We start from the raw sequence: 27,478 nt of genomic DNA on the forward strand, positions 1-27,478 counted from the left end.
CAAAATAGCCCAAAATGCTTTCCCTTCGCCGTTCACATTTGCAAAAGGTGCAAGAAAATAGGGGTCTCATCGTTTCAGCTCAGCTGTAGCCCAGAGGATTCAGGAAGCAGCGAACTGTATTCAGGAGCCGGAGAGGACTGAATTGTGCCCTGTCTGCTCTTCTGCATCACAAAAAGGATTGCATTTGCTTGAAACTGCTTATCAGACTCCTCGATACCTGGTGCAGATCCCTGAAAATCTCCACATTTCATGGTGGGAATGAAATGTTTCCTTTATCATTACTGAAACCGGCTTCAGAGCAAATGCAGGAACAGGAATACAATCGCTGTGTGTGCCTGGAGGCTGAACCTCTGACTGTGCTGATCGCTCTGTCTCTCCTTCACACACACCCAGTCATGCTTCCACAATCATTGCACGCCGAAGCTCCTCACTTTTTCATAGTTTTACTCCTCCAGCAATACCAATCCTTGCCAGATTCTGGGCTTTGGAGAAATCATGCACATTCCACAAAAATAAGCATATATGAAAAGACTGTGCATTGTGGAATGTAGTCCTGATGGTCTGTTTTGGTAAAGAAGTTGATTGCAATTAAATGATTTTGCAGTCAATGATGTGAATCATGCGTGAGGTCCACAAATTTTGGCCATCGGGGCAAAATCCCAGGGGAGGAATGCTCATGGTGGATTTTGGCAATGTTTACCTCCATAGAGATGGAAAAGAGGTGCATTAAAATATTAAATATTATTTAGTAATAAAGTTGATTATAATTAAGACCTTTTTGTTCACTCAAGCCTTTTACATTTTGATTTTTAAATTTGATTTTCTCTCTCTCTCTCTCTCTCGATGTGTTGTGATTTCATGTGTTATGACTTGATGTTTTAATACTAACCACCCAGAGAATAATTTGTTATGATGCAACTAATGTATACACTTATTATTGTTGTTGTTTACACAGTCAGACAGGTGTTATTGACTGGTGTGTTTTATCCACACATCAAGTCCTTCCCAAGTACCTGGAATGGCTGAATTTTATTATCAATGTTCTTGATGTTGTTATTATAGATATCATCACAGAATATAGACTGTTCCCAGTAAAGCTGCTTTTTGTAATTGGCTGATGGTGATTTCTGTGGCCCCTATGGTGTTGAGGTGCTCTTCGAGGTCTTTTGGAACTGCACCCAGGGCGCCAATGACCACTGGGATTATTTTGGTCTTTTTCTGCCATAGCCTTTCAATTTCCATTTGTAGATCTTTGTATTTGGTGATTTTTTTCTATTTCTTTTTCTTCTATTCTGCTATCCCCTGGTATTGCTATGTCGATTATTTTGACTTGTTTTTCTTTCTTCTCGACTACAGTTATATCTGGTGTATTGTGTGGCAGATGTTTGTCTGTTTGTAGTCGGAAGTCCCATAATATTTTTACATCTTCATTTTCTTCAACTTTTTCAATGTTATGGTCCCACCAATTTTTGGCTACAGGTAGCTTGTATTTTTTTGCAGATGTTCCAGTGTATCATCCCTGCTACTTTGTCATGCCTTTGTTTGTAGTCAGTCTGTGCGATCTTCTTACAACAGCTGATTAGGTGGTCCACTGTTTCATCTGCTTCTTTACAAAGGCGGCACTTGCTGTTTGTTGTTGATTTTTCGACTTTTGCTCTTATTGCATTTGTTCTTAGTGCCTGTTCTTGTGCAGCCAGTATTAAACCCTCTGTTTCTTTCTTCAAGTAACCATTCTTACGCCATTGCCAGGTCTTGGTGATGTCTGATTTTCCACTTATATTGTGCAAATATTGACCATGCAGGGGCTTATTTTTCCATTTTTCTGCTCGGTTCTTGACTTGTTCTTTCTTGTAGGCCTGCTTTGTTTCATTGGTGTTGAATAGTTTCACGTTATTGACCATTTGAAGTGCATCTTCTTCACTGTCCCTTATGTATTCCTCAAGGCCTCTTTTCTCCTCCTCTACTGTTTGATGGACTTGCAGCATTCCTCTTCCACCTGAGCTGCGAGGGAAGTATAGCCTATCGACATCACTGCGGGGGTGCAGAGCATGATTGATGGTCATTATTTTCATGGTCTTACGATCTAGCGTCTCTAGCTCTGCCTGGATCCAGTCTATTATTCCTGCAGTGTATCTGATAACAGGCATAGCCCAGGTGTTTATGGCTTGTATGGTGTTCCCGCCATTGAGTTTGGACTTGAGGATTTTTCTAACTCTCCTGATGTATTCACTTCCAATTTTTCTTTTAACTTCAGTGTGTGTGAGATGTTATCAGCCTGGAGAATGCCCAAGTATTTGTAATGTTCTTTCTCTTCCAGGTTCTTGATCTTGCTTCCATTGGGCAGTTCTATTCCTTCTGTTTTTCTTAGTTTCCCTCTGTTCATTATTAATGCAGCACACCTGTCTAGTCCAAACTCCATTGCTATATCGCTACTGAATATACGGACAGTGTTTAGCAGTGATTCAATTTCTGACTGGGACTTTCCATACAACTTCAGATCATCCATGTACAGCAGATGGTTGATTTTACTTGATGTTTTAGATGTTTGGTATCCGAGGTCTGTTTTGTTGAGTATTTGTGAAAGTGGGGTCATGGCGATTACAAACAGAGGGGATTATTATTAAATGGCAGTCATTTTTGCACAGAGGAAAGGGTTAGGGTAAATATTTGCAATTGTTTGAATATTGTTACCTCAAAATACATGGGGTAACAATGAACAAATTGCTGTGCTCTCTCCATGGAGTAATCTTTGGAGAATGTTGTTACCAATTTTCATTTTCATTTCTCTGACAAAATCAATAACATTTCATAGTAGTTTTTGTGTTTTTGAAAACTTTTTAAAGCTTTTAAAACACCATTGCAAAATTGACCACTGCAGGCCTAATGGTCAGGACAAAAAAATCCCCACAGCACACTGAGAGCTGAAAGACTTGCAGTGCTATCACCTTGAGATTTCCATCTCTAGGGCTGTAGAATAAAGTAAAGGTAAAATTGCACCATACAGCCAGTGTCGACTCCTGGCACCCACAGAGCCCTGTGGTTGTCTTTGGTAGAATACAGGAGGGGTTGACCATTCCCTCCTCCCACACAGTATTGGATGATGCTTTTCAGCACCTTCCTATATCGCTGCTGCCCAATATAGGTGTTTCCCATAGTTTGGGAAATATACCAGCAGGGATTTGAACCAGCAACCTCTTGCTCGCTAGGCAAGTTACTTCCCCACTGCACCATTAGGTGGCTAGGGCTGTAGTGTGCCGTTGAGTTGGTGTCGACTCCTGGAGACCGCAGAGCCCTGTGGTTTTTCTTTGGTAGAATACAGGAGGGGTTGAGCCTTCCTTTCAGCATCTTCCTAGATCGCTGCTGCCCAATATAGGAGTTTCTCACAGTCTGAGAAACATAGCAGTGGCAGCCTCTGGCTTGCTAATCAAATCATTTCCCCACTGCACCATATGGTAGCAGTCTGTAGTAGACCTTGTAAAAAAAGAATAAATCACAAGGTTCATTCATCCCCACAGATGATATCGACCACCCCAGCTGGCTCATGTAAAAAAGGACTATCTTCTTGTAAAAGTCCCTAGGAACTTCCTATCACTTGAGGTCATATATACACTTGAATGGTCTGAATTTACCAAAATCATCTCTATTGTCTTACATCTGCCCCTGTGAAATCAGTGGCCAAATTTTACCTTTGAGAAACCTTCTGGGGATATCTTTTAAAGATACCCTAGTGTGTGCATATATGGACTATCCTGTGTCTCTAGAAATTAATTTTTTAAAAAAACAAAACAAAACTACATGATACATTTTCTCCCTATCAGATGTGCAATATTTCCAGTTACACTTGAACTTAATAGTGTGTTCCCTGTTGCATATCCACAGATGCATCCAGAGTCTACTGCACATACATGGGGCATAAGCAGAGAATAGGAAGCTGTCTTATACCGGGTCCATCTAGCTCAGTACTGTATATAAGCTCAGTTCAGTTTATTGCAATCTTTGATCAGATACACAATCCAGATCAAATAAATCTACCCTGAGGGTAGATATCAGTATAAACACTTACATGCATATACACATGTAGAATCAGTTACATAGAAGATTGAGATAAAAATATATAGGGTAAACCAAAGTTTAAAAGAAAAAGGAGGATTAAAATTGACACACCATGAGCACACTTTAATCGCAGCCGTACAGAATTTGGCTACTGAGTGCAAGACATGAGTGTGTTTATCAGAAAGAAACAAGTTTATATAAAATTCATCCGAACTGTCAGGGTATCTAAGAATTAGAGGAGCAATATATTCGGAATGCAGCTCATGATAGAAGGAACAGTACAGAAGCACATGGCCAACCTTCGCAATAGTCCCACTTCCACTGGAATATAGGAAGCTGCCATATACTGAGTCAGACCATTGGTCTATCTAGCTCAGTATTGTCTTCACAGACTGGCAGCGGCTTCTCCAAGGTTGCAGGCAGGAATCTCTCTCAGCCCTCTCTTGGAGAAGCCAGGGAGGGAACTTGAAACCTTCTGCTCTTCCCAGAGCGGCTCCATCCCCTGAGGGGAATAGCTTACAGTGCTCACACATCCAGTCTCCCATTCAGATGCAACCACAGCAGACCCTGCTTAGCTAAGGGGACAAGTCATGCTTGCTACCACAAGACCAGCTCTCCTCACCCACAAGGGTGCAGTCTCTCCAAATAGGGAATTCTCCTATACCTACCCTCTAGTACTGCAGAGGGCAGCACATCCAGCAAAGCCAATGTCAGGGCTCTTCTGTCTGCTGGAGAGATCAGGACATACAGGTATTTAGCTGGCTTTTGTGAGGGGTTGGTGGCTCCAAATCTTGCAAAGCTTGGTGCCTGGCTTAAATCTGTCTGGCGTTCCATATCAATAATATGCCTCTTAAGGATCACCATGGCGTTATCATAGCCCAGAGGGAGAAGATATTCCATCGACAGCCCATATGATTTTAGCTTTTCAGTAACTAGATGCATCCAATCAGAGGGATCTTCATGCTTAAAAATTAGGGGAGCTAGGCCAGAAGGGGGGGGGGAGAGAGAGAGAGAGAGAGAGAGAGCAAGAGCGCGAGCCAGCGCAGTGTAGTGGTTAGAGTGCTGGACTAGGACCGGGGAGACCCGAGTTCAAATCCCCATTCAGCCATGAGACTTGCTGGGTGACTCTGAGCCAGTCACTTCTCTCTCAGCCTAACCTACTTCACGGGGTTGTTGTGAGGAGAAACTTAAGTATGTAGTACACTGCTCTGGGCTTCTTGGAGGAAGAACGGGATAATAAATAATAATACTATATGCAGCAGCTTCTCCAAGATTGCAGGCAGGATTCTCTCCCAGTCCTATCTTGCAGATGCCAGGGAGGGAACTTGGGACCTTCTGCATGCATGCAAGCATGCAGGTGCTCTTCCCAGAGCAGCCCCATCCCCCAAGGGGGATATCTTAGAGTTCACATGTAGTCTCCCATCCAAACGCACACCAGGGCAGACCCTGCTTAGCACAGGGGACAATTCACGCTTGCTACCACAAGACCAGCTCTCCTCCCTCAGGCCAGATTGCTGTTTCCCTCCCCTCTCTCCTAACTAATTCTATGTTGAATGTTTGAAGCACAAACATTCTGCAGCGAGTACGATCAGCCCCTCGGTGCTGCCATTAAGCAGATTTCAAATTGTTGTGCTCTTTTTTAAAAAAAGAAACCACTACAGCCAAACTGCAGAGAGGTTGCCGGCATTAGTCTGCTGCTGCTGCTGCAGCAGCAGCAACCAGAAGCCTGCAGACACGTTAAAGACCAAGAGTTACTGTGGCCGTAGCTTTTGTGCCACAATAAATCCGTTGAGGCTCTGCCTTTATGGCCAGCGCGCTCAGGCAACCTGCTTCAGAAAACAGTGCAGGACAGGCGGCTGAAGAGTCATTGAATACTGTAGGCAGAAAGGTGCCATCGACAACAGCGGGACATTCAGACAGTGAGCTGGGATGTAAAAACTGGGGTAGTAATAGGGCTAGCTACTTGCCAGAGCTAGTCGCTAGGTCTGGCAAGTGGCGGACACTTGGCCGGAAGGTGAGAACTTCGAGCTCAAATCTGGGGATGCTGGGCGGGGGATAAATGAGGGGAGTCAATATTATTATTATTATTATTATTATTATTATTATTATTATTATTATTAATTACATTTTATATCCCGCATTTCCGCCAGAGAGCCCAGAGCGGTGTACTACATACTTTGGTTTCTCCTCACAACAACCCTGTGAAGTAGGTTAGGCTGAGAGAGAAGGGACTGGCCCAGAGTCACCCAGCAAGTCTCATGGCTGAATGGGGATTTGAACTCGGGTCTCCCCGGTCCTAGTCCAGCACTCTAGCCACTACACCACGCTGGCTCTATTAGCTCTAACTCAGCACAGTGGGGAAGCAGCCTGTCTAAAGAGCAGGAGGCCGTTGGTTCGAATCCCCGCTGGTGTGTTTCCCAGAACATGGGAAACTCCTATATCAGGCAGCAGCAAAAGACGAAGGTACTGAAAGGCATCATCTCATACTGTGCAGGAGGCAGCAATGGTCAGCCCCTCCTGTATTCTACCAAGTCAACCACATGACTCTGTGGTCGCGTTGACACCGGCTCGACGGCAGAACTTTCCCCCCTTCAGCCCTACTGACAGCTGCCATTTTAACTCCAAGGATGTCCAGGGTGAGACTCCATCATGACATAGTGTTGCCGCAAGGGGGTGTCGGGGGAGGAATTGTGGCTGTGAGGAACACAGCTAGTGTGCCAAGTGAATGTCACCATTTTAACACACCCTGAAAATGTGCTAAAAGGGCCTCCTCCCCATCTCACTCCCCACAAACACGGTGTGTCACGGAGAGAGGCCATTTCGCCTCAGCCCTAGAGGATACAGAAGTAGGCCTTACGAAGCATTAAGTATCAGCCTTGCCTCCAGGGGCGTAGCTAGGGAAGAGGGGGCACATGTTTGCCCCTCTCCCTGGCAGCCCCTCGGAGGGAGGGAGATAGTAGGGATGGAGTTGGGGGCCCCGGGTTCTTCGAACCCATCCGCACAATTATAGCGACACCCCTGCCTGCATCCTAAACCTAAGAGATGTGACAATCGACAGGAAATGAAGCTGGTTGGGGTTGTCAATTCCGGTAATAAGGGAGTTAGGGTTTACCAAGGCCAGAGATATTATAAATCAGCGTATAAGTGGCATAGCCAGACAGAACGATATTAGTAAAGTGGGGTATGGAGTACAGATGGGAACCCAAATAAATAGACAATGTTCGGCACTTATGTGGAGCATCGTAGGGCCTTAACAGCGGCTAGGCTGAATGTGTTGCAGTCGGCAGTGATGGGAGGGCGATTTCATAAGGTTCCCTATAACCAGAGATTATGCCCATGTTTGGCAGGAGAAGTGGAATCTACCAAGCATACATGGTTGAAATGTCGTTTCTATAGGGATCTCAGAGAAGAGTTAATTACCCCTGTATTAAGTCAGTGTGGGTCAGCTTCAGAGCAAGTGAAAGTAGATTTTTTTATTGGTGGATTTGAACGATTCTATTTCCTTGAGAGTTGCAAAGTTCTGCTTTATAGCAGGCAAACTACGGCAGAGGAGGGTCAGAAGGAGTGATGCAGGGTTTGAGTAGCAGAAATTTGGTGAAGGTTTACTGTATTAGTATTTGCTTTGTTTTTGTTTTATTGTATTATTATCGGCTTTTACTCTGTAACCTGATTGTATTGTTTTGTGGTTTTATTTTATTTGACCGTTGGCCGTAATAAAGTGGAGGAGGATGATGAAGATGACGACGATGACTATATTAAGCCTAGAGCCTTGGGAGTCAGGCGGTATATAAATTTAATAACAAAACAACAACACCACATTGACTGGCAAAACATGGTGCCCTATTTCCCCCCGTCCTGGAGGATTCTGCCTTTGCGAAGGGTTGCGCAACCACGCCTGACAAAGACACAACATGAGTTTCTTCGGGCCTCATGGGGTTTGCCAGCCTGGATCTCCTTCATGCGCCACTTGAGCGGATTTAGAGCCCTTTGAAGTGCTGGCATTGGAGAGCGGCTTACCGCCCTCCTCCTCTTCCTCCCTCTCCGACATATGACAGCCTTTGAAGAACGCGTGCTGAGGTCCACCAGCTCATATTGTCTGCAGCAACAGAGGGCTTCAGACAGGCGCCTCTTGCCAGCCTCTTTATTTAACGCTTTTCCGCCAAAACATCTCAAAGTGGTTCACACAGCAGAGAAATGGAAAAAAATGGTTCCCCTTCCAAAAGAGGCTCGGATTTATTTTTATGACATAGGAAGCTGCCGAGTACCAAGTCATCTAGCTCAGTACTGTCTGCATTGACTGGAGCAGCTTCTCCAACAGAAGAGCTGGTCTGGTGGTAGCAAGCATGACAGGTCCCCTTAGCAAAGCAGGGTCCGCCCTGGTTGCATATGAAAGGGAGACTAGAAGTGTGAGCCCTGGAAGAGATTCCCCTCCGGGGATGGAGCCCTCACTCTGGGAAGAGCAGAAGGTCCCAAGTTCCCTCCCTGGCTGCATCTCCAAGATAGGGCTGAGAGAGACTCCTGCCTGCAAGCTTGGAGAAGCCGCTGCCAGTCTGTGAAGACAATACTGAGCTAGATGGACCAATGGTCTGACTCAGTATATGGCAGCTTCCGATGAAAATTGTGGCATTATACAAAAAGTTAGGCCAAAAGACACTGTATACACAAATATCCTCAAGTACACATTATCTGCAGCCACCATTAGTTAAGTGGGACAAGCCCCACTATCCAGGGGAAATGTGCACATTATAGTTAAAAACACCAAATTAAACCAGCAATAAAATTAGCAAGGAATTTGGGATGGCCCTCCTGGGAGCTTTTCCCCTGCTTGAGGCCCTGCTGTGAGTCGCATCTCTCCCCACAACTTTATCTCCCTTTAATTAATAAACACATAAGTGACCAGGCAGATTTGGAGGGAGAGTCAGAACCACCCACCCACCCCCACACACAGCCCCACATCTGAGCAGTGACAGAACAGGTGATGTTGCACTGCAGAAGACACTAGCAGGGTTCCCTTCAGCCGAGAGGAAAGCTGAACCATCAGCATAGCAAGCAGCAGCCACAGACGTGTGTGTGCTTTCATTTCAAGGTGACCACAAGGAGAAGGTGCTTCGGTGTGCCAGGTCAGCTTGGCTTAGCTTAGCTGTGCTGTCACGCTCATGCAGACTCCTGGCACCCACAGAGCCCTGTGGTTGTCTTGGGTAGAATGCAGGAGGGATTTACCATTGCCTCCTCCTGCACAGTATGAGAGGATAACTTTCAGCATCCACCTATATGGCTGCTGCCTGATATAGGAGTTTCCCATAGTCTGGGAAACACACCAGCAGAGATTCAAACCAACAGCCTCCTGCTCTCTAGGCAGGTTGCTTCCCCTCCGTGCAGCGTAAAGGGCTGGCAGTCTCCTTAACAGACAATGGCATAATCTGGAGACGTAGTGCTGGTTTTTTCAAGAGGATTCTTCTTGTGGCAGAAGACACAAGGGCCGAGACAAAACCTCTTGCCATTTTCCATGGACATTTTAACAAAGAAGGAGAAAAAAGTGCTCTTACTTACCATTGTTCAAGAAAACAGGAAGCTGCCTCATACCGAGTCAGACCCTCGATGCAACTAGCTCAGGATGGTCTACACACTGACTGCCAGCAGCTTCTCTAAAGCTTTCAGGCAGGAATCTTTCTCAGCCCTATGTGGAGATGCTGCCAGGGATGGAACCTGGGACATTCTGCATGCTAAGCAGGTGCTCTGACACTGAGCTATGGTCCCATCCCCTAAGCAGAATATCTTTCAGTAGGCAGTGCTCAGATGGAATCACACTTCCAAATACAAACCAAGGCAAACCCTGCTTAAGAAAGGGGACAATCCATGCTTGCTACCAGAAATCCAGCTCTACAGCCTATTAGGAACACAGCAAGCTGCCTTAGACAGAGTCAGACCCTTGGACCATCTAGCTCAATATTGTCTACGCCAGGCCTGCTCAACTTAGGCCCCTCAGCTGTTTTTGGACAACAGCTCCCATAATGCTCAGTCACAGTGGCCAATAGCCAGGGATTATAGAAACATGGGGAGCTGCCATATACTGAATCAGACCATTGGTCCATCTAGCTCAGGATTGTCGTGATTAAGAACACAACATTGCTCATTGTGCAAATGTAGCATCAGGCAAGTTGTTGGTATAGGAAGCTGCCTTATTTATTTATTGACATATGTATCCCGCTCTTCCTCCGAGGAGCACAGAGCGGTGTACATGCTTACTTTTATTCTCGCAACAACCCTGTGAGGTAGGTTAGGCTGAGAGATACACGACTGGCCCGGAGTCACCCAGTGAGTTTCATGGTTGAATGGGGATTCGAACTTGGGTCTTCCCGGTCCTAGTCCAATGCTCGAACTACTACACTATGCTGGCTCTCATCCAATATGATATGCTGACTTATACTGAGTCAGACCATTGAACCATCTAGTTCAGGGTGTGGTGGGAAAACGGATGGATGGATAAACTTTATTGCAGTCTTTGACCACTACAGACACATGAAGAAAAGAACATAATGTCACGCCTGTATTATTATTATTATTATTATTATTATTAATAATAATAATAATGGTCAATATTTGCACAATATAACCGGAAAAGCAGACATCACCAAGACCTGGCAATGGCTTAAGAATGGCAACTTGAAGAAAGAAACAGAGGGTTTAATACTGGCTGCACAAGAACAGGCACTGAGAACAAATGCAATAAGAGCAAAAGTCGAAAAATCCACCACAAACAGCAAGTGCCACCTTTGTAAAGAAGCAAATGAAACAGTGGACCACCTAATCAGCTGTTGTAAGAAGATCGCACAGACTGACTATAAACAAAGGCATGACAAGGTAGCAGGGATGATACACTGGAACATCTGCAAAAAATACAAGCTACCTGTAGCCAAAAATTGGTGGGACCATAACATTGAAAAAGTTGAAGAAAATGAAGATGTAAAAATATTATGGGACTTCCGACTACAAACAGACAAACATCTGCCACATAATACACCAGATATAACTGTAGTCAAAAAGAAAGAAAAACAAGTTAAAATAATCAACATAGCAATACCAGGGGATAGCAGAATAGAAGAAAAAGAAATAGAAAAAAAAATCACAAAATACAAAGACCTACAAATTGAAAGTGAAAGGCTGTGGCAGAAAAAGACTAAAATAATCCCAGTAGTAATTGGCACCCTAGGTGCAATTCCAAAACAACTTGAAGAGCACCTCAACACCATAGGGGCCACAGAAATCACCATCAGCCAATTACAAAAAGCAACTTTACTGGGAACAGCCTATATTTTGCGACGATATATATAATAACCAACAGTACCGATGATAAAATTCAGCCATCCCAGGTCCTTGGGAAGGACTTGATGTCTGGATAAAACAAACCAGTCAATAACACCTGTCTGACTGTGTAAACAAGAAATAATAAATAATTCAATTTCTATACCACCCTTCAAAAATGGTTCAGGGTGGTTTACACAGAGAAATAATAAATAAATAAGATGGATCCCTGTCCCCAAAGGGCTCACAATCTAAATAATAGCAGCAACAACACAGTTTTTATGGATACACATGGCATAGTAAATTATTCCACGACACTAGTCATTAGGTGTTGTATGTTCATTGCTATTAGACAAAACTTCGCCACATTGTAAGTAACGTTGGCATGATGGTCTGACAAAAGAAAAGAGCGATAGACTTCATTTTCTCTGCCTGGTATATCCTAAGAAGTTGTGGCCTGGGATTGTAGTTCAACAACAGCTGGAGGGCCAAGTTTGCCCACCCCAGTCTAGCTCAGTATTGCCCACACTGATTGGCAGTGGCTCTCCAAGGTTTTGGGCAGGGCTCTCTCCCAGTCCTACCTGGAGATGCTTCCAGGGATTGGACCTGGGACCTTCTGCGTGCAAAGCAGAGGCTCTGGCCCTAGTCCCAAAGGTGGCATCCATGGGTCTCCCATCCAGGCACTGACCACACCAAGACCTGCTTAGATCCTTGACTGAAATGTACACGAGGAGATCAAGTTTGTTCTCCCTGCTCTGCCACCACTCTTAGGAGCATAGGAAGCTGCCATATACTGAGTCAGACCCTTGGTCCATCTAGCTCAGTATTGTCTTCACAGACTGGCAGCGGCTTCTCCAAGGCTGCAGGCAGGAGTCTCTCTCAGCCCTATCTTGGAGAAGCCAGGGAGGGAACTTGGAACCTTCCGCTCTTCCCCGAGCGGCTTCATCCCCTGTTATCGATGCACATGTTGGCATCATCAATGGAGACTGTGGCAGAAAGACATACATCATCCAAAGGAACTGAAATCGGTGACAAATGAAGCATGCATGGCGGTTGTTTGTTTTTTTTAATGGGGGGGCACGGGGGGGGAACAAGGACTATGGGGAATTCCCAATGCATTTGGTTCAGCGTCAGAAACAAGTCCGAATATTTTGAGACTGTGAGATCTGGGGACAAATTCCGACGAAGAGAATTTCAGAAGCATCCCTGGGCTCACCAAAGGCCTTGTTGCCTAGCCTAGGTTGGTCTAGAGTTCAGGGCTGGCCTGGGGCATATCATTAGGCTGGTAGCCGGAATAAAATGCCGCTCCACTTCTTGCTACTAAGCATTGATTTGGTTCCAGCAGCCTCTGTGCCCGGCGTAGAAGCAACCTCACACAGTCAATGGTGTGCATTGTTGGCGGTGGGCGGGGGGGGGACCCTAGTCTCTTGCTGGTCTTGTGCTCCCGCCCTGTGCCCTACTCAACTGTGCCCCTCCCTCAAAGACACAGGCTTGCATGAGTAAGATCGCACCTTCTGATATCTCTGGCTGCCTTTGGACGCTCCAGCGAGTGCAGAAGGTGTTGAGCAGCTCACCTTTAAACGAGCATGGGCCGATATTTACACACTGCCGCTTTGTGGAAACAGACGGCACGGAGTTCATTTCCAGGCCCAGTTGAATGTTTGGATCCTTGCCTTTCCAGAATGAAAAGGGGATTGAACCGGGCACCTTCTGCATGCCCGTAGATGCCCCTTCACTGAGCTACCCAGCGGAGAGCAGATCTCCCCACTCACAAGTCTCTCCAAACCATGGAACTCTCCTGGGCTCAGACACCACATTTGTGCTCTCAAGCCTTGTCTGCTCAGGGGCTGATGCGGGTGGAGATGACCAGGTACCTTCAAGGGCCATGCACAGCCTTCCCCTTTGCTAAGCAGGGCCCACCCTGATTTGCACTTCAAAGGGAGACTACACATGTGAGCACGGTAAGATATCCCCCTTAGGGGATGGGGCCGCCCTGGGAAGAGCACCTGCATGCTTGTACGCAGAAGGTCCTAAGTTCCCTCCCTGGCTGCATCTCCAAGATAGGGCTGAGAGAAACTCCTGCCTGTAACCTTGGAGAAGCTGCTGCCAGTCTGGGTAGACAATGCTGAGCGAGATGGACCAAGGGTCTGACTCGGTAGAAAGCAGCCCCCTCTGTTCCTATGATGACTTCCCCCCGCGTCTTGAAAATGAGCTCTGCCGGGGCCATTCAAAACACAGGGCAACTTTTTCTTTCTTTTCTTTTTAAAAGCACTCTTCAATGAGCAATTACTTAAATGTTTGTTTCACAGCCCAGTCTTAAGAAAAGAGCAAGCTCGTCACTTCAGGCAGAAGATTCATTTCAACCTAGAACAATGCTAGCCTTTCAGCCCTGGGAGGATTTGATGGACATGTGTGGGGGCCACAAGAAATATCCATTTATCCATAAAATCCCCATGAGATATATCTGTAATGGGTTTAAGCTTCGAGACTCAAGGCCATGTCAGACAGAATGGAGTGTCTCTCAGCTGGCTGGGTCTAATGTCACCCTTTTGTCTTCATATAATTACGGGAGAAAAGGCATTTTCAGTGGCTGGGTGTATTTTAATATCCTTTCTTTCTGAGCAATTATTGCATTGTTTTTGGCACCCGAGATCACATTCATAGGAAGCATCTTTGGCAGGGTCAAAAATGCCCTCACTTGCCCTTATTTGCATTGCCCTCACTTACCCTCACTCTCAGTTGCATACACCAGTCTTGTGGCTGTGACCTTTGGGGGCAAGTTGACCCTTCATTTATTGGTTGTGCATGGGGACGGAGCCACTCTGGGAAGAGCAGAAGGTTCCAAGTTCCCTCCCTGGTGGCATCTCCAAGATAGGGCTGAGAGAGATTCCCGCCTGCAACCTTGGAGAAGTCGCTGCCAGTCTGGGTAGACAATACTGAGGTAGATGGACCAAGGGTCTGACTCAGGATATGGCAGCTTCCTATGTTTCAGCAAAAGGAATGTGTTCCAATTGCAAAACTCATTTTATAAATCCTCCTCGGTAAGCTAGGAGAGCAACACAGGGGAGAGCTAATGAAAGAAACAATATAAGAACTATGCCCATGTTACTGGACATGCAGACAGGCATCTGCACAGACATGCAGACTTATTTGTGTGTGAATGATTTGCTCATGAGTCCTTTTTCGACGTGAACCAGGACAGCGATATCGTATTATGCTGAAAAAGGAAAAATGTTTACCACCTTTGTTTCTTTGTCTTATTGTTTTGTTCTTCCTGCCTTTATCCTGCAGAGCACCAAACCGATCCCTTACCAGTGCTACCGGTAAGAAGAGATTCTCCTCTGCATTTGGGGGAGAATCCTCTTCTTAATGTTTTGCACCACTAACTTTTGCATCTTCAGCCTGAAAATTTAGTAATAAATTTAATAATAAAAATGGGTAATAAATAAAAGTAATGCCATAGCAATTTTTTTAAAAAGAAAATAATGAACACCTTGGAAACACAGTGTATAGACAGTGTGTACTGCTGTGTTGAATATAGTGAGTGAACAACTGTATGCATGGACAGATAGGAACATAGGAAGCTGCCATACTGAGTCAGACCTCCATCAAACTCAGTACTGTCTATACAGACTGGCAGCGGCTTCTCCAAGGTTTCAGGCAGGAGTCTCTCCCAGCCCTATCTGGAGATGCTGCCAGGGAGGGAACTTCTGCATGTAAGCATGCGGTGAGCTATGGCCCCATCCCCTAAACAGTAGTGACACATGCAGTCTCCCATTCAAATGCAAACCTGGACAGACCCTGCTTAGCCAAGGGGACAATTCATGCTTGCTATCACAAGACCAGCTCTCCTCAACAACCTAAGCCCTATCCAGACATGACATTGTACCTGCATTCAGAGGGCTCAAAACACAGGCACAGGTTTTTATGTGAATGACTGTACCATGTTCATTTTAAAAGGGAAACTGGGTACGGGCCTCTAAAATGCCAGATACAGATAGGACATAGACTATCGTACCTGCGTTCAACAGAACATGTGAACAACTGTACCTGTGTACAGATCTGTATCTGTGAAGCAAGCATGAATTGTCCCCTTTGCTAAGCAGGGTATACCGTGGTTTGCATTCAAATGGGAGACTACATGTGTCAGCACCGTAAGATATTCCCCTTAGGGGATGGGGCTGCTCTGGGAAGAGCACCTGCATAAGTATGCATGCAGAATTTCCAAGTCCCCTCCCCGGCAGCATCTCCAAGATAAGGCTGAGAGAGACTCCTGCCTGCAACCTTGCGGAAGCCGCTGCCAGTCTGGGTAGACGATATTGAGCTAGATGGTGCAATCAGTGGTCTGACTTGGTCTAAGGCAACTTTCCTGTGTTCCTATGTACACAGAATGTGGCACATAACATGTGAGCAGGTCTATGAACAGATCAAAAATCTGTGCACACTTTCCACAGATGGTGCATGCACACAAACATAATATGGGAATAGTCCAAATGGAGCAGAACAGGGGAAAGAAACACCATCTCGGCTACAGAAAACTTAAAATGTGAAGCACACCATGCATACAGCCATCTCTGGTTTTTGCCACGGACAGAATACAACATTAATCTTTCCAGGTGATGCTCTGGGGATGAAGAGGGACGGATGGAAATTACTTAGCATAATGCAACAGCGACGTCAAGAGAGAAGCCCGGGCCAGCGCCTTGCTGAGGGGAAGACACAAGCGCTGCAGTCTGGTGGGCCAACTTGGTTCTACGGTTACCCACACACAGCAACTTAGGCCACAGAGAGCTGTGAAGAGAGCCAGAGGTGATATGAAGGCGATACCATCTTGGCCTGGGGCTGCTTGTTAGTTATTTATACATTGCCAGGGTGCATGGCGATGGAGAAAGGAGGCCCCTTGCCCCAAGGAGCTTACAATCTGAGGGCCACACTACATGTGATATGTATTTCCAGGATTCTGTCCCCACTGACATCCTTCTCTCTTGCCACCAGCCACAAAAAAGCACTTACAAGCAGCTTAAGCAGGGGACAAGTAAGGGAAGGGAAGGGAAGGGAAGGGACACCTGCACCGCCTCCATTTTTCTCTGCCCCCACTACATTTTTCCCCCGAACAAAAAATGATTAAATAACTGAATATTGCTTGCACTTAGGACTGATGGTGGACAGATAAGCTGCCCCCCTCCCTACTTTTTTGGTCCCCCCTGTAAACCTTTTGATTGGCTATGGGCCTGTGGCTTATTTATGGAATTTAGATCCCAATGGTGCAGCGGGGAAATGACTTGCCTAGCAAGCCAGAGGTTGCCGGTTCAAATCCCTGCTGGTATGTTTCCCAGACTATGGGAAACACCTATATTGGGCAGCAGCGATCTAGGAAGATGCTGAAAGATGCATCTCTCACACTGCGCAGGAGATGGCAATGGTCAACCCCTCCTGTATTCTACCAAAGACAACCACAGGGCTCTGTGGTCATCAGGAGTTGACACCAACTAAACAGCACACTTTACTTTTACAGGTGAAGACATTCAAGGCAGGTGAGGAGAGGCATCCCCTGCAAAGTCTGCAAGGGTCAGATGGGTCTCAATGATGGTGCCCGACTGCTGGAACACAGGAAGCTGCCATATACTGAGTCAGACCTTAGGTCCATCTAGCTCAGTATTGTCTATACAGACTGGCAGCGGCTTCTCCAAGGTTGCAGGCAGGAGTCTCTCTCAACCTTTTTATCCAAACCTTATAGATGCTGCCAGGGAGGGAACTTGGAACCTAGATGCTCTTCCCAGAGCGGCTCCATCCCCTGAGGGGAATCTCTTCTAGTGCTCACCCTTCTAGTCTCCCTTTCATATGCAACCAGGGCAGACTCTGCTTAGCTAAGAGGAGAAGTCATGCTTGCTATCACAAGACCAGCTCTGCTCTCATAGTAACATAGGAGGCTGCCTTATACAGTCAGACCCTTGATCCAGCTAGCTCAGGATTGTCTTCAGAGACTGGCAGAGGCTTCTCCAAGCTTGCAGGCAGGAGTCTCTCTCAGCCCTATCATGGTGATGCTGCCAGGGAGAGAACTTGAAACCTTCTACTCTTCCCAGAGCGGCTCCATCCCCTGAGGGGAATATCTTACAGGGCTCACACTTCTAGTCTCCCCTTCATATGCAACCAGGGTGGACCCTGCTTAGCTAAGGGGACAAGTCATGCTTGCTACCACCAGACCAGCTCTCCTCTCAATAGTCCCAACAGCCTGGTAGCCCCAATAGTCTGCCACCAGAAAGGGCCTCATGAGAGAGTTGCCCCATGAAGGTCACCAGATGCCAGATCAAAAAGAGAGCTAAAGAAAGGAAGGAAGGAAGGAAGATCGGAGAGTAGAGAAACGGGGGGCATGTTGACCCCTAGTGCTGGTGGCCCCACTGTGCACGCACCAGTGACACCGAATGCACATGACATCACATGCAAGGGTCATGGCCCGAGCTCCAGAGGGTCTGGGTGCAAGCCCTTCGGAGCTCCTTCCCCGCCAGCGTTTGCTGGCTAGTTGCATTTATTCCCCTTTCTTTCCCTCACTGGAGGGAGGGAGACGGCAATCCCCGCACCCTTTCTGGCCACAGAGAGGGCTGAGTCAGGCGGCTCGCAGGAACTGGGCGGCCCAGGTTCTTTGAACCCGTCCGCCCTATTCCAGCTCTGCCCCTGGAGCGTAGGCAAGCATGTGGTGGACACCCTTATTCCATTTGCCCATTTGCCGTCTCTGGTTGAAAAGGTCTCCCAGGTTTTTGGAGGCACTGCAAAAACCTGCAAAGTGTCTCTGACCAGAGATGACAGTGGAGTGAGTGCTGGAGACAGATTACAGGGTGTTTGTTTTGTTGTTGCTTTGCAGAGAGCTGGAGGTGGCGCGAATGAGGCATTGTTGGTCACACTCAGCACTGCAGTGCCGAGTGTGACCAAAAATGCCTCATTCGCACCACCTCCAGCTCTCTGCAAAAAAACAACAAAAAACAAACACCAAACACCTTGTAATCTGTCTCCAGCCTTAAACAAAGCTGCTGAGTCTTAATAAATCCCCTTCTGTGCGAACACTGGACAAGCTTCTTTCAGGAAGATCGGCCCACAAAGCTTGCAGATGGTGCTGGGATTGCCAAGAAAAATAAATCTTCAAACTTTTTCTCAACCCTTGCAGGTGAGCATCAGAGCCAGCTCACGCAGAGGACCAGCAGAACATTTGGACAGGGTACCAAACAGGCGTGAGCCACCTAATGGCACAGCGGGGAAGCAAGTTGCCTAGCGAGCAAGAGGTTGCCGGTTCGAATCCCCGCTGGTATGTTTCCCAGACTATGGGAAACACCTCTATCGGGCAGCAGCGATATAAGAAGATGCTGAAAGGCATCATCTCATACTGCGCAGGAGATGACAATGGCGAACCCCTCCTAAAAAAGAAAACCACAGGGCTCTGTGGGCTCCAGGAGTCAACACAGACTCAAGGGCACAACTTTACCAAACAGGCAGAGATGGAGGATGAGAAGAGAAAGGTGGGAGTAGCAAAGCAGATGCCAGTTTCTGGGGAGGGGAGGAATAGTAGTGAGCAGTGTTCCCTCTAACAGGGATCCCCACATGTTGTTGACTACAACTCCCAGAATCCCCAGCAGCAATGGCTTTTGCTTGGGGATTCTGGGTGTTGTAGTCACCAACCTCTGGAAATCCCTGTTATTTACACAACAGATAAAGAAAATAGGATAGGATAAAGAAAATAAGGATAAAATAGGATAGGATAAAGAAAATAGGATAAAGAAAATAAAAGTTTTGCAGTTGGCTGGGAAGAAGGAACCAGGAGAGCTCCAACAGTGTTCTCTCTAATTTTTTTCATGTGTGCGCAGAGTGAGTTTTGTTCTGGGCGGAAGAATGAAGGCACTGTGTGTGCACATGCATTCAGAGTGGGGCCTTCCTGATTCAGCCTGAGCAAGATCTAAAATTAACTGAGTGGACATCAGAAAACTTGTGAACGTGCGCATTTGTGCATGACTTCGAGGGAACACTTGGCACCAGCTGCATGCAACTTGCTTTTGTCAGGAGCTGGTCTTGCTTTAAAGACTAGCACTGTCTGGGAATTTGCCTACTCTGCTTTGCTCAACGTATAGATTTGTAAATGAACTGATATTACAAAAGTTCCCCAGTGACCTGGGGAAAGGCTTCTTAGCACACAGAGAAGTGTGTAGACAAACAAACAAAAACCAGCCACTTTATGGAACATAGGAAGCTACCTTATAATGAGTCAGACCGTCAGCTCATCTAGTTTAGTATTGTCAACCCTGACTGGCAGCAGCTCACCAAGGTTTCAGGCAGGAGACTTTCCCAGCCCTATCTGGAGATGCTGCCAGGACTTGAACCCAGGACCTTTTGCATGCAAAGCAGATGATCTACCACTGAGGTATGGCTCCATTCCCATATACTTCCCCGACAGAAATCAGTGGCCAGTAAGCTCTGCTTGCACTAGATTGCTTGGAAATATTTATTCATATAGAAGTATAAGATCAGTACAATCTTGAGCTCACGTCCCCCAACACCAAATCCACAAATACGCCCCTAACCACACTCTTGCAGCAAACGCAGCAAAGTTCATTTCTAGTTCTCTGTCAAATGACTATACTTACTCCCTGTGCCCCCAGATATCCCCAACCTTGTTATTAAAGGGTGTTACCAAGTGAATGCTGTCTTAGGTTTTAGAGAATTCAATTGCTATTCCCCCCCATTCAACCCACACAGCTCCTGCACTTCATAAAATCCACGCTCCAACAAGCATCCTACAAGGCACTCTGGCTTGTGCTAACAGATCCCATTCCGGTATTTTGGATCACTGCCCCCAAGATTCTGTAAAGGGTGCTTTCATTTCATTAAATCATCCCCTGAAGAAATTAGGAAGAAAAACACCCAAAGGAGCAGTAGAAGATGGGTTTATTTTTAGATGTTTATCCTGTGTTTTTGAGGTTGCTTTGAATGGGTCCACTGTACAAAGTTGCATGAATACACATAATGGCGATGACATGAGTAGCAATCTTTCTATCTGCATTTTTGGATTATAGGGCCCTTGAAAAGGGGCAGCATGTTTGAAATGCATTGGGGAAACCTAAAAAAAAAAAAATCATATCTGCCTTCTACGGCACCTTTAGGTGGTTTCCTCCCGTTTGCTCAGCAAATTGGTGCAGAGCTCATTTTGGGCTCATAAAAAACATCCACTACCAGAGGCGGCAACTTGGCAGAGACCTGTAGAGAGACTATTGGGAGGAGAAAGCGGTGTAGAGCAATCTGGAAAAACTGCTGGAGAAATTGGACGGTCGGTCTGTAAAGGGACAGATTTAGGAACATGGAGAATTCTGCTGAGAAAGAGCTGGTCTTGTGGCAGCGAGATGAATTGTCTCCTTTGCTGAGCAGGGTATGCTCTGGAACACAGGAAGCTGCCGTAAACTGAGTCAGACCATTGGTCTATCTAGCTCAGATATTTGCACCAACATTTTGTATTAGGTAGCACATGACAGAAAAATGGGGTTTAAATATAATCAATAAAGCAAAGGAGCATTCAGTGGCAATTCTAAGAGAATCTGCTTTCTGTTAATTCCTTCCATTCAATTTCATTACGGCTGCTGCTAGTTGTTAGCCATTTTGAAACAATCTGGATTGTTCAGACTTCTTGTTTCTTAAAGAGTTCAGATTGTTTTGATCTTGTTATAATGTTTAGTGTTTTTATTTAGGAATTCCTTCCTACAAAGAGCTCACACTGGTGTACAGGAGAGCCAGCGTGGTGTAGTGGTTAGAGTGCTGGACTAGGACCGGGGAGACCCGAGTTCAAATCCCCATTCAGCCATGAAACTAGCTGGGTGACTCTGGGCCAGTCACTTCTCTCTCAGCTTAACCTACTTCACAGGGTTGTTGTGAGGAGGAACTTGAGTATGCAGTACACTGCTCTGGGCTCCTTGGAGGTAAAGCGGGATGTAAAATGTAATAAATAAATAAATAAATAAATAAATAAATCAGAGGTTCCCAACCCCTGGTTGGTGAAGAGAGCTGGTGTTGTGGTAGCAAGCATAACTTGTCCCCTTAGCTAAGCTGAGTCCACCCTGGTTGCATATGAATGGGAGACTTGATGTGTGAGCACTGTGAGATATTCCTCTTACAGGATGGGACTGCTCTGGGAAGAGCATCTAGGTTCCAAGTTCCCTCATCATCTCCAAGATAGGGCTGAGAGAGACTCCTGCCTTCTAGGGATGTGCAAACCAGCTTGAGATTGAGCCGGTTCACCATTGAACCAGGCCGGCTCGAGGGCTCAAGCCAAAAAGCACACACACACCCGGGCTGGCTCAGAGCTGGTTCAGGGGTTCTAGGGTTTTTTTTTAAAAAAAAAATTGTTTAGAACTCACTGTCCGGTCCAAGGGCACCACCATGGCATTTTTTAAAAAATTGAGTCTTTATTTATTTTCGGTCTTTGACCAAATGAGGGCACTGCCATGGCCAGTGTGGGGTGTCACTGCCATCCCCACCACCACCAGCCTTCCCCCGCTCTTCAAAGGGCCACTTTGGCCCATTTGGGGTCCATTCTAGCCGTTCCTCTGGTGATGGTGGCCATTTTTGAGGCCGCCGCGCATGCACCCCGGCCCCCAGGCCACGCAAATGGCCGGGGGAGATGGCAGAGGACCCCCCGTGGCCACAGCAGGACCCCCAGACCCAGTGGCAAGTTCATATCTATATATATGGAACCCTCTCCGAGCCGGGGAGGGTGGGTTCAGTTCGAGGACGAGTCGAACTGGGCCTGGTCCAGTTCAACGGTGAACCAACTTGACCTTGAATTCGAGCCAAGCTGGGGATCGGTTCGGTGGGGGGACAAAACCAAACATGCCCGGTTCAGTTCGAGCCCAATTTGGATTCAAACTAAACCGGGCAGACTGGTTTTGTGTACACCCCCTACTGCCTGCAGCCTTGGAGAAGCCGCTGGCAGTATGTGTGAGCGAGATGGACCAATGACCGTAGATGCACCGTAGATGGACCGTAGATGCACCGTAGATGCACCGTAGATGCACCGTAGATGCACCGTAGATGCACCGTAGATGCACCGTAGATGCACCTTCCTCTGTTCCAAGGAGTCCTGCCCCACAAAACTAGTTTAGGCCCCCAATCTGGGGCAATTAGAAGTGATCTGGATGCAGCCGCTGTGCATACACTGCAGCAACTCTCTCTCTCTCTCTCTCTCTCGGCATACGAACAGGTGTGCAGCCTCCTCTTGCTGCAGTTTACTCTTTGCACACAAACGGCGCTTCTCTTCCCGCCCCTTCATCCAACCAAGAGAGCAGGGGGGAGAAGAGACCCAGCTCCCCCCTGCCAAGCTCCCCTCTCCCCTTCCTCCCTGCTCTCTTCCTACGGCAGATGAGTCATTGTCGGCAACCCTCGTTCAAACCATCTCTCCGAATATTCTGTATCAAATCAAAAGCCTTCCCCGGTTCAGGGCCGGCCCTACATAGAGCAGCTTCAGCGTGGCTCCCGCAAGCAGGCGAAACAAAGACTCTTAAGGAGGAATCCTCCCGGCTGCTCTCGGCAAGCCTGGACTCCCGATATGCCTGGCCGGATGCTCAGCTCCTGGCCATCTGATGGGGGCCCTGACATCTCGGGGAAGTGGGGATCTCCGCAAGGCACTCCAAGGGCACATTCCAACAGGGGGGCATCTCCTGCTATCTGACCCTGTGTGCATTTGCAATTGGCTCGCACTCCGAACACGTGTGGATGACTCACCCCACCCCCCAAAAGCAGGCTGCCCCTGCTGTGTTTTGTTTGATGGAGTCTGCTTGCAGCTTTGCCCGGTTCAAGGGAAAAGCATCAGAAGGCAATGGCGGAGCTTTCGCTTTGCTTGCAGAAGGTCCGAAAGTCAACCCCGGGCACCGCCACTCAAACTGGGGAAGACCCTTGTCTGAAACCCTTGGATTAACTACTGCCAATCAGCGGCACAACCTCGGCCCGCTGGGTGTCGTCGGACAGCATCAGAATATCGAGCAAAGATTTCAGATGCATCCTTTTTTTAATCTCCCAACGAGGGAATGAAAAGCAGGGATAAGTATATTGGGATAAACATTCCATACTATGCACTAAAATTACAAAATTGAGAGACGCCTGCTGGGGCACTAAGCGAGTACTGAAAAGTGCAGAGGATCCCCAGGGCTACAACTCTGAATATTGAGCACTGCGGCTGGGGTGATGGGAGTTGTAGTCCCACAACAGCTGGAGGGCCAAAGCTGTGCAGCCCTGGCAGAGATCATATGGACAGGGATAGACCAATGGTTGGATTCCGTATAAGGGCTGTCTCGTGGGTTCTACCTGTATGTTTGTTTTCGCACCTGAAAAGACAACACAGCAGGCAGCAGAAGCCGAGGTGGCAGGCTGTCCATTTCGTTTGTGATCGGACAAGGTTTGGCAGGTTTCTGTAGCACTTAAAACCTGCCAACCTGTTTGATCAGAAATGACAGCAAGACCAAATAAAGGAGAGCGTACCCCTCAAGCAAGGAAGCCTCCACCGGAGTACCCACAACTCTCCAGAATGTGACGACGGTCATTCTCTAACCTACATTTTACATTCGAGATGAGATTCAGAGAGCAGAATTCAGACAGAATTCCTTGCCATTCTGAGCAGGGTCAGAATGAAATTCAGTTCTGATACAGGTATCATGGCACCAAAATGTTTTTTGACTACAAATCCCATCACCACCTGCCACATGGGATGATGGGAGCTGTAGTCCAGTATAATCCGGGGACCCAAGGTCAAGGACCTCGAGCTGAGGCTTCTGAGCAGAGGACTGCCACTTGCTCAAGATACATGTTGGCGGATTCTTTTATTTAAGAAAATAATCTGCGTTCCAATTCAATAATATCAGCCTATGAAACTACAGCAGCTAGAAGGTTGCCAGGTCAGAGTCACCACTATTCCCTGGTTGGCATCCAGAGGATGCTGAAAGCAGTGATTGTTCAACAATTCTTTTCCACTTTCTACCGCATCTCAACAATATTCACACACATCATTCATTGCACTCATCCAACAGTGCAGATAGAAGCCCAAAGCACTTTAAAACTCACGTCTGAAAGCTCACCAAGCGTTTAGCAAGCCCAAATGCCTTAAGCTGTGGTTTCATTTGACTAAGAGTTCACATGATCCTACGGCCGGGATATCAGCTTTCTAAAACCATCTCTGACCCTTGCCTACAACAGCAATTTGGTGCCCAGACCTTTAGCCAAGGAAGCTTTGCCTAGCGTGGAGATCAGCAGCGAGCAACTATTCACCTGCTAAATTGCTTTGCCATGGGTTGGAGCAAAAGGCTCAGGAGCAAGGCCAAAACAAAGTTGGCATTTCTATCCTGGAGTGTGTGGTGGTACCCTGGTTAATAACTGATCCAGTCTAGTGGCAGAGACTCAGGATCCCATCACAAGCATAACTTAAAACCAGATGTTTTCAACCCACTTTTTGACTGCATGTAAGGCACAGGCACACAGGACCTCACCTTGTGCAAATGGCCAGGACTCATGCAAAATCTTTGCACAAGCATCTCGGATAGCTCAGAATAAAGAGAGGCAGCCTGTCACAAGCCCAAAAAATCATAAGCAGCAACCTCGGGGTAACCATTGCAAAATACCACATTTACCCTAATCAAAGACAACTCTGAATTTTAGATGACCCTCTTTAAAAAAAAAAAAAAAGTCATGCTTGTATTTACCTGAAAGGAAGAGCATTCTGGATTTAAGACAACTTCCTGATTTCTAAGAAGCTGGGGGGGAACCTAGTCTTGGATTTGGGTAAATACAGTAGGATTGGGCATCTATCACCTTTGTGTCGATATAAAGTAAAGTTGTGCTGTCGAGTTGGTGTCGACTCCTGGTGCCTACAGAGCCCTGTGGTTTTCTTTGGTAGAATACAGAAGGGGTTTACCATTACCTCCTCCCGCACAGTATGAGATGATGCCTTTCAGCTGCCTGATATAGGTGTTTCCCATACCAGCGGGGATTTGAACCAGCAAGCTCTTGCTCGCTAGGCAAGTTACTTGTCCGTTGCGCCATTAGGTGGCTTGTGTAGATATAGATAGATTTAAGTAGGGATAGTTTTTCTTACTCCTGCAGAACTGTGATATGAGAAGCTACACTTGCCAAAATCCCCCACTTTTCTGAACAAGAGCTGAAAGTACAATAAGCCCTGTCCCTCTATGGCACATGGTCTCCTTACAAGGCCCTGAACTGAAAGGTTTGGTGACCTTGACCTCTCATCACAGCACATTGTTGCTTTCCTGCCGGTCTGCAGACATCTGCAGTGTCCTAAAGAAAGTTCAGGTGGACAACCTGGGTTTCGGGGGTCAGCGATCCAAACTTGTGGATGCAGACGGGGCCTTCTGAAATCCCTACACTCCTCAGACCGACCACGACCAAAATGCCAGTCAGAGAGCTAAATAAATAGATCCACCTTTCGCAGTTTACACAGAAACATCAGAAGCTGCCGTCTACCGAGTCAGACCACTGGGCCATCTAGCTCAGTTTTGTCTACACAGACTGGCAGCGACTTCTCCAAGGGGTTGCAGGCAAGAGACTCTCTCAGCCGCATCTTGGAGTTGCAAGCGAAGGAATTTGGAACCTAGATGCTCTTCCCAGAGCGGCCCCATTCCCCTAAGGGAAATATCTTACAGTACTCACATGTAGTCTCCCATTCAAATGCAAACCAGGGCAGACCCTGCTTAGCAAAGGGGCAATTTATGCTTGCTACCACAAAGACAAGAGAGAGGTGCACCATTTCAGGAGCTTGCTCCCCACTGCTGTGACCACACGACACTCACACACCCCAAAGGAGTGTTTTCTTTAAAAGTCCTAAGAACCATTGCCTCTCTGAGGCTCCCAGTAAATCCCAGCAGTGCCTCTAGCCCAGAGGTAGGCAAACGTGGCCCTCCTGCTGCGGCCAGACAACAACTCCCGAAATGACAGAAGAAGCAACCTCAGGGTAAGCAGAGGTGCACCTACACAATTGTGGAGCCTGGACCTAAAAGCCTTTTGGAGCCCCCCCCCCCCGCACAAGTCAAGCATCCTTTTTTTAACACAAAGGTTCTTAAGGGCACAAACCACACCACCGGGGGCAGACCAAAGAGGATTGGGGGGCCCCCAGGGAGTGTGGAGACCCTGGACCTCAGCCCCAGAGCCCCGGGGTAAGCGTGCCTCTGCGGGGAACCATTGCAAAATGCCACATTTACCCAAATGGAAGTCAACTCCGATTTGAAGACGACCCTCTTTTTTTTTTCTTTTTTTTTTTAGAGGGATAGGGCAAAACTTGGAGGCGGGGGAAATAACAAATTGTGCCTGCGGGGGTGATGGGAGTTGTAGTCCCTCCCCAGCAGGAGGGCCACGCTTGCCCACCCCTGTGTCTAACCTGAGAGCGCAGGGAGACGCAACACCTTGCTAGCCATGTGGGGCAGAGACACAGAGCCTACTCGCCGCCCCTGCCCTGGCACCTCCACATACACACACCGGGAGCCTGGAAATGGCTTCCCTCCGGAAACTTTTCTGCCCAAAAGCAACCCCGATCCAGCCAGAAGCCTTACCTTGGGGGGGGGGGGGTCGCCGGGCAGGGAGGAGGGGAGCGAGGGCGCTGAGGTTTCGGCGGAAGAGCCCGTCCAGGGATGCTGCCAGCCAGACGCCAGCAGCAGCAGCAACAGTGCTCCTCCGGGGCTTGCCGCGTCTTCCTGCCTTTCCGCAGCCAGACCTTCCAGCAGCCCAGAGACCCACTGGGCTGGCGAGGCGCTCGGGAGTGCTTTGCCGGCGCTCAGGCTCCGCCTCCGGCAGCCCCCGATTGGCTGGCCCGCCTGGCCTTCCGCCCGCCTCCCTCACTATTTAGCTGCGGCGCTGATGGAGAGCGTCAGGCGAGGTGGCTGGTGCGCTCCGGAGGCGAGCGAGCGCCAGTCCGGGGAGGTGCCGGCGGGTGTCAGGGGGAGCCCCAGCGGGCAGCCACGTGCCCGGCAAAGACCGCGGGCGGATGGCTAGATAGTAAGGCAGGGGTGGCTTCTCTTCCCAGCTTCCAGCAGTCCCTGTGCCCCCACCCACCCACCGCATCCTGCAAGGAGTTTCCTTTAAGCCAGGCGTCCCCAAC

At 47.6% G+C, this 27,478-nt stretch overlaps 1 protein-coding gene across 4 annotated transcripts in view; it reads right to left on the reverse strand.

Moving 5' to 3' along the window:
• The window catches only part of ZMAT4 (zinc finger matrin-type 4), a 180,379-nt gene extending 153,190 nt beyond the window's left edge, over positions 1-27,189 (reverse strand). For 2 of the 4 annotated variants that reach the window (XR_008310949.1, XM_053268932.1), the window contains exon 1: positions 26,934-27,161. The gene's annotated coding sequence lies outside the window, so the exon portion shown is untranslated. Of the gene's footprint in view, positions 1-26,933 lie in introns of all 4 variants that reach the window. The other 2 variants (XM_053268935.1, XM_053268934.1) reach the window with 2 other exon arrangements.
• Positions 27,190-27,478: the final 289 nt, after the last annotated feature.

Source organism: Hemicordylus capensis, chromosome 8 (genome assembly GCF_027244095.1).
Source record: "Hemicordylus capensis ecotype Gifberg chromosome 8, rHemCap1.1.pri, whole genome shotgun sequence".
In the NCBI taxonomy this organism is placed as follows: Eukaryota; Metazoa; Chordata; class Lepidosauria; order Squamata; family Cordylidae; genus Hemicordylus; species Hemicordylus capensis.